The following is a 10043-nucleotide window of genomic DNA, read 5'->3' as shown; positions in this document are numbered from 1 at the left end:
TGAAGAATCACTATTGAAAATGTCTTTAATCGGAAACACTCCAAAATTAATCTAGGAAACCAAGGACAACATTTCTAGCTCGACTCTTCTTAATCTCATCACCAATTTGCGAAAATTGGTTTGTAAACAAAGCAAGGACTAAATCTATTGAACTTAACACATTCATTCTGAGAATTACATGGTTTAAAAGCTATCAAATAAAATCCATGGAGCTTGAGAATTTACTTCTGATAAGAGCTCGAAAGGTCATGAGATAGACCATGAAAACAGGATGAAACTGAATTAAGTCTCAAATTCCGTAGTAGGCTGCCAAATAAGATAGTTCAATTGTTAAATCAAATTTGCAAAATTCCGGCATCAATGAATGATGGCTCAAACATGTCATGGCATGAGATGGTTAATCGTGGGAGGGTTTAGAAGCATAGACAATTGTCATGAAGTAGCATTGATCATGGTTCGATGAAATCATGTTATTGAATAATGAAAACACATCAATGGGTTCACGGGTTTGTTAAATGCAACCAATCTGAAGTGAACTTTTTTTTTGGGGAAAATCAGCTAGATCAAACATGTTAAGGAAAAGAGAACACACGATAGCCTTAAATTGGTGTTTCCATAAGAAAAATCATTGAGCATGAAACAATTTATATGGTGGAACTGAGCTAAAAAGAATTTCACTTCTGCAAGAAAGAACTTGCCACTTGCATAGTTACGATATAAAAAGGTGTACAAAAGTTCCAAGAAGAATATTCCATCCTTTGAAGAAACATGTATTGGAGATGTGATCATATTGAAGGTCATAACTGCCAACAACTTTAGGAATGAAGTTCAATGACGGAAGCTCATACAGTCAAAATATTGTTCAAAGAAGGATACGACCAATCAAAATGTTCGAACTTATAAGGGCAACCCCAATTTCCTAGAACTTAGAATGAGTGACATAGGAAAAAGAAATAATGGGCATTACTAACAAGGAGTGAGTCAAATGGGGTCTTAAATAGACAAGGGTTCACCGTTAATCAAAAGGTTTCAAAAAGAATTTCTTAGAATCCAAGTAAGTACTGTTGATTGAAATCATTCATTCCAGCTACGAAGGTCACACTCCCTCGTTCATCTTTTTGAGGCCGAACATGGTAACATCGTTCTAAGAAACCGTGGATTCCAAGTTGATATTAATCATGTCATTACAACCAAATAATTGTGGTCAGTCGAAAACCATAACTTCATAATATTCTTGCACATTATAACAATCATTCTATTAAAACATTTTAATCATCCGTGATGCTTCTCTGCATGCAATAAAGGACATCTCCATTGTGTTGCTACTTTTAGGAAATTACGCAAGATAGACTATACTAATTTAAATCGTGATTACGATCTGTCGTCATTGCATGGATACATTTGAAACTTCATTTAATCTTCACTATCCTTCTTTTCTTGAGATCTTAATCATATTCTTATGTTCTTAACGTTTAGTGAAACGATAGGAAATAGAATTATCCAACTAGAGATAAAATGGTTCGCACATAGCTTGCTCCAACGTTTTGTGTAATTCTAAGAAATAGAAAAAGTTTCATGATCCACCGATCTCCATTCCCACTCTCAATCTCCTTGTCTCATGCCTTGAAAATTTTAGAGTTTCACTCCAAGCTTTCAGATTCTCGTATGTTTTAATTGATCGGAAAAGCAATAGGTAAGTTTTCAACTTAGAACTACGGTTCGCGCGGTCAACTAGGCCTACATCTTAGGCAATCTATGTTCACGACTCGTTTCATCACGTCATAGATCAATAACTATCACATTAACATCATTCATACCTCAAGATAAACAAATATAACACACAACATTCGCATCCCAAAGCAAAACACTTTCACACTTTACATTTACATTCAAAACTTTTGAAATAAATATTTTCTTCAAAATCTCACACTTTCCTCAAAATTTCCACATCTCACTTTTCAACTTTAAAGTAAAAGTTTTGACTCAAAACTCGAAACATACTTTAACATCAACTTTCTTCTCTCCTGTAAAAACAATAATCCATCGCTCCTCTTCAAAACTTCATCATCTTTCTTTCTCGAAAACATTCTCATCTTTCTTTCTCAAAAACTTTTCATTTTTCTTTCTCAGAAACTTTCTCACCTTGCTTTCTCGAAACTTTCTCATAAAAATTTCTCACAAAAAAAAATATTACCTCTTTCTCGGTTGAGCGTGGCGAAGCGGGATGTTGAGCCTTCAATTCACAACTTTTTAGTCTAGCGAAACAACTCTAGACAATGTCTGAAAAAGACTCTTGGGTCCAGAGCGGAAAGAAAAATTGCTCTCGAAAACATTCTCATCTTTCTTTCTCAAAAACTTTTCATTTTTCTTTCTCAGAAACTTTCTCACCTTGCTTTCTCGAAACTTTCTCATAAAAATTTCTCACAAAAAAAAATATTACCTCTTTCTCGGTTGAGCGTGGCGAAGCGGGATGTTGAGCCTTCAATTCACAACTTTTTAGTCTAGTGAAACAACTCTAGACAATGTCTGAAAAAGACTCTTGGGTCCAGAGCGGAAAGAAAAATTGCTCTGATACCACTTTGTCATGCCCGCATTTTCTAAGGATAGAAAACACGGTGGATCGCGACTAGGGGAGGGTTAAAGAAGCGGGGAAGAAAGGGGAAAACAACAAAAATCGACCAAAGCTCAATATAATAGAATAGCTCGAATAAATCAGAGTACCACTTCGACAATCAACAACTCAAAATGATATTTTGTCAACAATACATGAATTCAAAAGAAACAACATTCAGCGGAAGCATTTGAGAGTAGAATAATGCTATGTATGAAGACACAACAAATTCTGAACATCTTCACTTTTATGTTCAACACCCACCGCGCTCGTCACCACTCAACCTGCACACAAGGAAAACACATGCAGAGCTGAGTACTTGATGCACTCAGTGGACTCATGCCGAAAACATTTTTATAAAAATTATTTATCATGCCATTAACAAGTGACCTCGGGGTTTTTAACTTTGAAAGGGTCTGAGTCACTAAAACATTTCACCAACATCATCATCACCATCAACTTCAACATCATCAACATCACCATACCATATTTGAACGTGCATGACAAGGAACGTGGCCACGAACCAAGTCACTAGACCGGCCAACTCCAATGAGATAGCGCACGATCTACTGGGTGTACACCAGTCTAAGTAGGGTTTGCGGCCCTACTGGGACCCGAATACAATTAACATACATGACATAGCCACTTCAGATAGGTTCATTCAAACACAAAACAGGACAAGACAAACATTTTCCACCTTTCACATAAAAAGTATTTTTAGAACATAGTCCTTATTTAAAAAGAAAGCCCACCCCAGTTGCTAAAATTCTTCAACTCGACCTTTCTTTTCGACTCCAAAAGACGTGCAAAACTCACCCTTTTAAAGTAATATAAGAGGCTAAAAATTAGAATTTAAAAAAATATAATTTAATTTGAACACGATGCTTGAATAATGTTAAATCTTACCCTTCCATCTCTCTCTTAGGGAATTCTAAGATTTTTTGTGACTCTAGCACATCGTATTCATCCTTCTCTTCCATTTATTTTGAGGTCACCAGGGACGTCGCAGTGACGTCGACTGGCCATTCGCGCTTTCTATCCCATTTATGTCCCTCAACACCAAATAATTAAGCCCCAGCCCACAAATATAATTCCTCCAGGTCCGAATAAAAATTAGTATAGTGGCCCAAATCAAAGAAATGATACAGCAGCCCAAACATTAGCTATTCCATCCCAAACTTTAATTTAGTTGGCCCAAAGAATTCCCATCTAATTTTCACATGAGGCCAACGTCCTTAACATCCTCACTTAATACTCCAACTGACAATTTCCAGCTCCCTAAACAGAACCATAAACCCACCGTCGCATTGCTCTCGTTTTCTCCCTCTTACTCAAATGGGCACTCTGCTCCCTCTCCATCTTTCTTCTACATATCAAAATCTAATGCAAACCCTAACTCACAATATCTATCTTTCTCTCATAATTTGTTCCAGTTTCAGAGAATTCCCGCATACACCAGCGATCTCTCTTCTCTTCTCTCTCGCCTCGGAATTTCATGGAACTCTTCTGCACCAGCGCCGTCTCCTCCTTTCCTCCATCTCACTTTTCATGCCGATGTCAGCGTAAATCTCCCAGCTGCCGGCTTCGTTTCTGACTGCTGTCAGCGTCTCCAATTGATCTCGGCTCTGGCGTTGATGCGTGCTCGAAGTTGCCCGTCGCCGGTGAGCGCTAGCCACCCTCCATCTCCGTCTCACTCTCTCGCTCAAAAACTCCTTCTCTCCGGCAGAACTCGCCACCGCCGCTGCCACCCCGTTCTTCGCTGTCACCGCCGTTGCCACAGCTGGGATCGTCGCCGCTGCACTTTTGGCCTTTCTCCTCAGTCTCCATTATAGCGCCGTCGTTGTTCATCTTAGCCGCTGATGCAGAACATCGCGCCTCGCCATCGCCTTGCTTCTTGGCCCTGCTGATCTCTCCTCCCTTTGTGTCATTCCTCAATCGAGAAACGGTCCTTCTCTTTTTCTCTCTTCACTCTCTGTCACATTGTGGAATCCGTTGAAAGCTTTGAAACTGATGAAGGATATATATTGTGTGTAGAAAATCTTGTTGATATTGGCCGAGATTTGCTCCTAGTTGAAAACGGATTTCTTTCTCCTCAAATGTTGTAACCGAAAAAGAAGTGGGCAATTTGGCTATAAAATTGATGGAAAAGATTGATGACTTGGTCTCCTCCAAAACTTGGGTTTCGAAAAGAAAATAAGGAATTGGGCTCGCATGAAATACCATGCTGATTTGGGTTTCTCAAAAAGGTTGGGCTCAATCCAAAAGAATTGATATGATGAAAAGAAGATTTCTCAAATAAATTAGCTCAAACAAAAAAATTAGAATTCTTCTTGATTGACCGCGAAAGTCCAAACTCTTTCAAGCCTTGAAAAGAAGCAAAGATTGTACGATAAAAAGGACAAAACTTCGACTTCAAAATCGACATCCTTTCAGGCTCAATTAAAATGTAGAAAAAAAAACAGAGTGTTACACTAATTGAGCGAGATAATCGGTAAAACGATGAGGCCACCACACTTGCTTCAATTTGCAGGCAATTTGGACAGCAAATGCGAATGCCTTACCGTTGATATACACTAGACTTGAAGGAATATCCTCCGGGAAGGGAAACAGATCATCATCATATTCGCCTCACTTATCAGATGGCGTCGATCGAACCTTGTTTACTACATATTGGGCGAGATCTACGATGAAATCACATGACCAATTTTCCCGTACATTGAACTTTCTATTGAGCGTAATTGCGAAAGCCAAAGCGTTGGGCTTTACAAGCTCATCCCTAGTGCGCACTTGATCGGATTTGATCTTCCACGGGGATGGTGATGGTCAAGCTGAGGGTACAATACATATCAGTTAATTCTTAATCCCAGGTTAGGGGAATTCACCGGATTACAAGGTCTATGAACTCAATAACCAAGATGATTACGGTCGTCGGACTCACCTTCAGCCTGCTGTCAAAGAAAATAATACCTCAATCCACTACACTATAACTAGCATAGAGAAGCAAGGGACGAACCCACAGAGATGAATAGGACGTGAGTAAGAGTTAAGAGGACTTGGTGCGGTTTGGCTGCTGCCACGCAAATTGGGTTGAGAACTTATTACTAGATTGGGAAAATGCAAATGATCTATTCTAACAGCTAGACCTAAGAAAAGAAAAACAGGATGAAAACATGCATGATGGAAACAGAAATCTAAACAGAGTAACACTTCAATGACGCAAATGACCGGACCTAATGAACAATTTCCTAAAATAGCTAGACCGATGAAACGCATGCGGTGGGGACCATTATCCTAAAACAGAAATAGTACGGAAATAAGGCTACAACAATGCAGGTCTGATCCTAACTAACAACTGACTTCATCCTCACCAACGATCCATGATCACATATGCAGAAAACAGAGTAAAACATCAAGTCAAAACAGAGTATGTCGAATTAAACGATGAAATTACGATTAATACTAAAAATTAGAACAGATCTACTATCACTAGACGAGGTAAATGGCGAACAGTAACTAAACTTCAAAATCCATGCAGAATTTCAACAGATCTAAACATTGGACGCTTCATCCGCTCCGGATCCAAGCAATCCCCAACAAACCACTGTAGATTCCATCTCCGATCACTCCGATCTAACCAAATTCTTCCGATCAACTACAATTCCAACACAATTCAACTCCAACAAACAGATCAAGTGCGAAAAGCATCCAAAGTAAACATAAAACATAGATCAATCGTGAATCGAGAACACAATTTAAACTTCTATAGCGAAATAGACAGAATTCAACGATGATTGAACAACAAAAACAATCGCCGAGCTTCGAACAGCGAAGACTCGGCTCAAGAGTAGCAAAAACAAAATTTAAAAGCAATTGTTTCTTCGCCTCACGTAGAGACGGTGGTGCACATACTAACTTCCTATCAAGATGCGAACCTCCCTCGATTATCCCATGGTGCAGAGTGTGTGTAGAGAAAATTGAAGTAATGAGCTAAGAACTACAAGCTGGCGCGTGAAAAAGTGTCGCTTTAATTGTGTGCGCTTCCAGTATTTATAGATGGGCGACTTCTAGATCCTTCCTTGTATTCACTATTTTGCCCTCGTCTTCGAAGCTCCCTCCGTCTTGTGAATTGTTGTTCCTTTGCTCCTTTTTCGCTCCTTTCTTTCGCCCGGCAAATTCTTCTCTTATTTCCTCGGCCTGACGATTTTCTCTACACAACATAACTTAAAACAAGTGTTAGACCCAGAAAATTGTTGAATTTACCCCTATAACCGATGCATGAAATTAGCCTTATCAGATAGATTGACGGTTTTCTGCACGAGAAAAACCCCTCCTTCTCCATTATGTTTAACCTAAGATTTGGGGATTCACAATTGGAACATGAAGAATAGGAAGAAATTCATTTGTATTATTAATCATTTAAATTAATCAAAATATTCAAAACATAAATAGAGTATAAACTTTTGGTTACTAGTAGAGGATGAGATTCACAAATTCGTAGTATTTTTATTATGTCTAAATAAAATATTTCATATTTTTGAGAGGGGGTACAAAATAAAAGTAGATTTAGAAAGGAGACCAGAAATAGATTATAAGTTAGAAATGTAATCAATTACTAATTCTAAATATTGCACTAACTTGTTGATTATGAGTAAATAAAAGAGGTATATCATATATATACCTCATCAAAAAGTGAAATATACCCTTCGAAAAAGAAATATATTCCAAGGAAAAAAGGTATATAGAACGATAAATGATTTTTTAAACAAAAAATAATAGTACAAAATGCATTAAAAAAACATAAAGTGATACCTTCTCAAATACCTTCTCTCTTGGAGAATAGTTTTTCATGAAAAGAAGGCCTCTTCATGGGAAAAGGTATACAGTAATATCTTCTCAAATCATTTCCCACTGGAGAATGATTTTTCATAAAAAAAAAAAAAAATATAACTTTACCTCTCTATTTATCTCTCCCTTCTTACATCAAAATAAGAGCTCTTATATGGTTTTATTTACTTGTTTGGTATATTTATGAGTGCTAGAAATGAGCTCGTGTTATTTTGTTGAAAAGCCCATCTTGAAACCTCTGTTACATTATGAAAAATTAACTCTAACTTTTTGGTACGTTAAGCTATATGCTTTGGATATTGGATCAAGATAGTCTAATCAAATTAATAAGTTACCCCCTTCTTCTCATTTCTCATTTATTGTATAGTAATTTTTTTGTTATTATTTCATTTGCTCGTGGAGTATTATAATTTGACGAAACCTATTTGGTATTATGTCATTCATTTTATATAAAATTTTATATTTTATGCAGTAGTATTTTTTGTTATATTATAAATTTGGAATTCACCATTTTGATAACGTGTGGACTTTAAAAGAGAAAGTAACGTGTGGAAAATTATACTACTACTAAACAAAAAAAATTGAGGGTGAAATAGTAGATGCTAAATGGAATGTTTGATTACTAACGTTCAATTAAACAAAATATTTATTACTATAGTTATATGTACTTATATTACTAGTACTTGTTTCCATATAGTGGACTCAAGTCCTAGTATTTAATTTAGTTGAAGCGTTCCTATTTAAGAATTGATTTAAGTTTAAGAAGCTATTATGGTAAAAAAAAATTAAAAGGAGGATATCTTTGTCCATGCACAATTTAATCTTATAAAATATTTTTTTACTATATGATAAGTTGGAATTTTCTATTAGGCTACCAAACACAAATAGAAATATCGTCCATTCACTTTACTATGCCTGGACGACATTCATGACAAACGGTGTAGAAACTCAAATGATATTATTGTAAATTTCTTTAAAACTCACTTTTTCTATATTGATAGATAAAGATAGAAAAATTTGGAGGATTTTTCAATAGGAGTAATAAATAAAAGCTCTTTCAGAATTCTGACAAGACAATATTGAACTATATTTATGAAAATGAAAGTCCAATAAAAGAACTGGCCTATTAAATCTGGCCCATTCTCTTTCCATCGTAGGTTTCAATTTCGGTCTTGGAATTCTAATGTACTCCTAATTTTCGACTACACAATATTAGTAATACTAACTTTGTCCCATAATAATAATAAGTATCATATTTGGTGTGACCATGGATTTAAAATGTAAACAATAATAGAACACTTTTTTATATTAATTTTATAATAAAATATGAATGTAGTGAGTTAATATAACGTGAGACCTACTTATCATTTATGGTTAAGGTGAAACATGATTCTTATTATGGGACGGACCAAAATGATAAAATGAGATTCTTATTTCGGGAAAGAGAGAATATAATTTTGATAAAGTCCAAATCTTACATGTCAAGCTAATTTTTCTCATAAATCCAACACAATTTTAAAATCCATTTTTGTCTCCTTTCGATTTCTACTTTTATTCTAATCATGTCAAAAAATAAGAGTACAAAAATAATGCAGAAAGAAATCTTCAAGTAAATATTATGCACCCGTCTATGTGATAAGTATTGCTTGACGAGTCAATGACGACGGTTTGAGTTGTAGGATCTTATGCTTGGACTTACTTTGAAGTGCACCTTGACTAGAAGTTCTAGGTAGATGAGAGATTGTTCTTGAGAGTGGAAAATCTTGATTGGAAATGTTGGGGGTTTAGATTTTGTCATTCATGTCCTTACTTGATTCTTTCTGATGAAAACTTTTGTGAGTTGAACTTTGAAATATTTTGCTTTGAGTGGTCTTGCTCGAGGGCGAGCAAGTAAATAAGTTTGGGGGTATTTGATGTGAATCAAATAATGCTTGTTCTACTCCATATTTTCTCCTATTTTGTACCTTAAAATCATCTATCAATTCATCATTAAAGCTTGATTATTATATATTAGTTGGTAGATGTACATGTGGAGTGAGGTCTGATTGAAACTGTTTGTTGCCTATCAAGATGGTGTGAAAATTCTTTTATCTTACTACCATTATCTTCGTCTTTGAAATATCTTCGCGTGGATATATTGTACGCTTCAATCGGAGCTCGGATGAAGAAGTTATGACCATTTGTCCAGACGAAATTACCTTATGCAAGCAAGTTCGTAAAAAAAAATGTTGTGATTTATGTCAAGATTAGTGGAAGATTGGAATGGGGTCAAACATATTTTACTAACCCAATAAGAAAATTACAATTATTTTTTACGATAATTAATCCAAAATATGAATATATTATAGTAAATGATAGGAATAATTAATAGGAAGAATATTACTGATTTGCGACTTATTTGAAACCTCAGTCTTTAGATTCGAAGTACGTCTTCGACTTTAAGAAACCATTATTAATTTGAAAACAAGCCAAAATCCAGATCTAATTTTCATTAAATCTGGGCACAAAATATAGGTTCCAATCCAAATCGACAACATTGTATAGGTAAAACAACTCTCTAATTTATTTCATCATTTTTAACAGCATT

Source organism: Salvia hispanica, chromosome 3 (genome assembly GCF_023119035.1).
Source record: "Salvia hispanica cultivar TCC Black 2014 chromosome 3, UniMelb_Shisp_WGS_1.0, whole genome shotgun sequence".
Classification (NCBI taxonomy): domain Eukaryota; kingdom Viridiplantae; phylum Streptophyta; class Magnoliopsida; order Lamiales; family Lamiaceae; genus Salvia; species Salvia hispanica.
The sequence above is the reverse complement of the archived record's forward strand: the minus strand, read 5'-3'. Positions refer to the sequence as shown.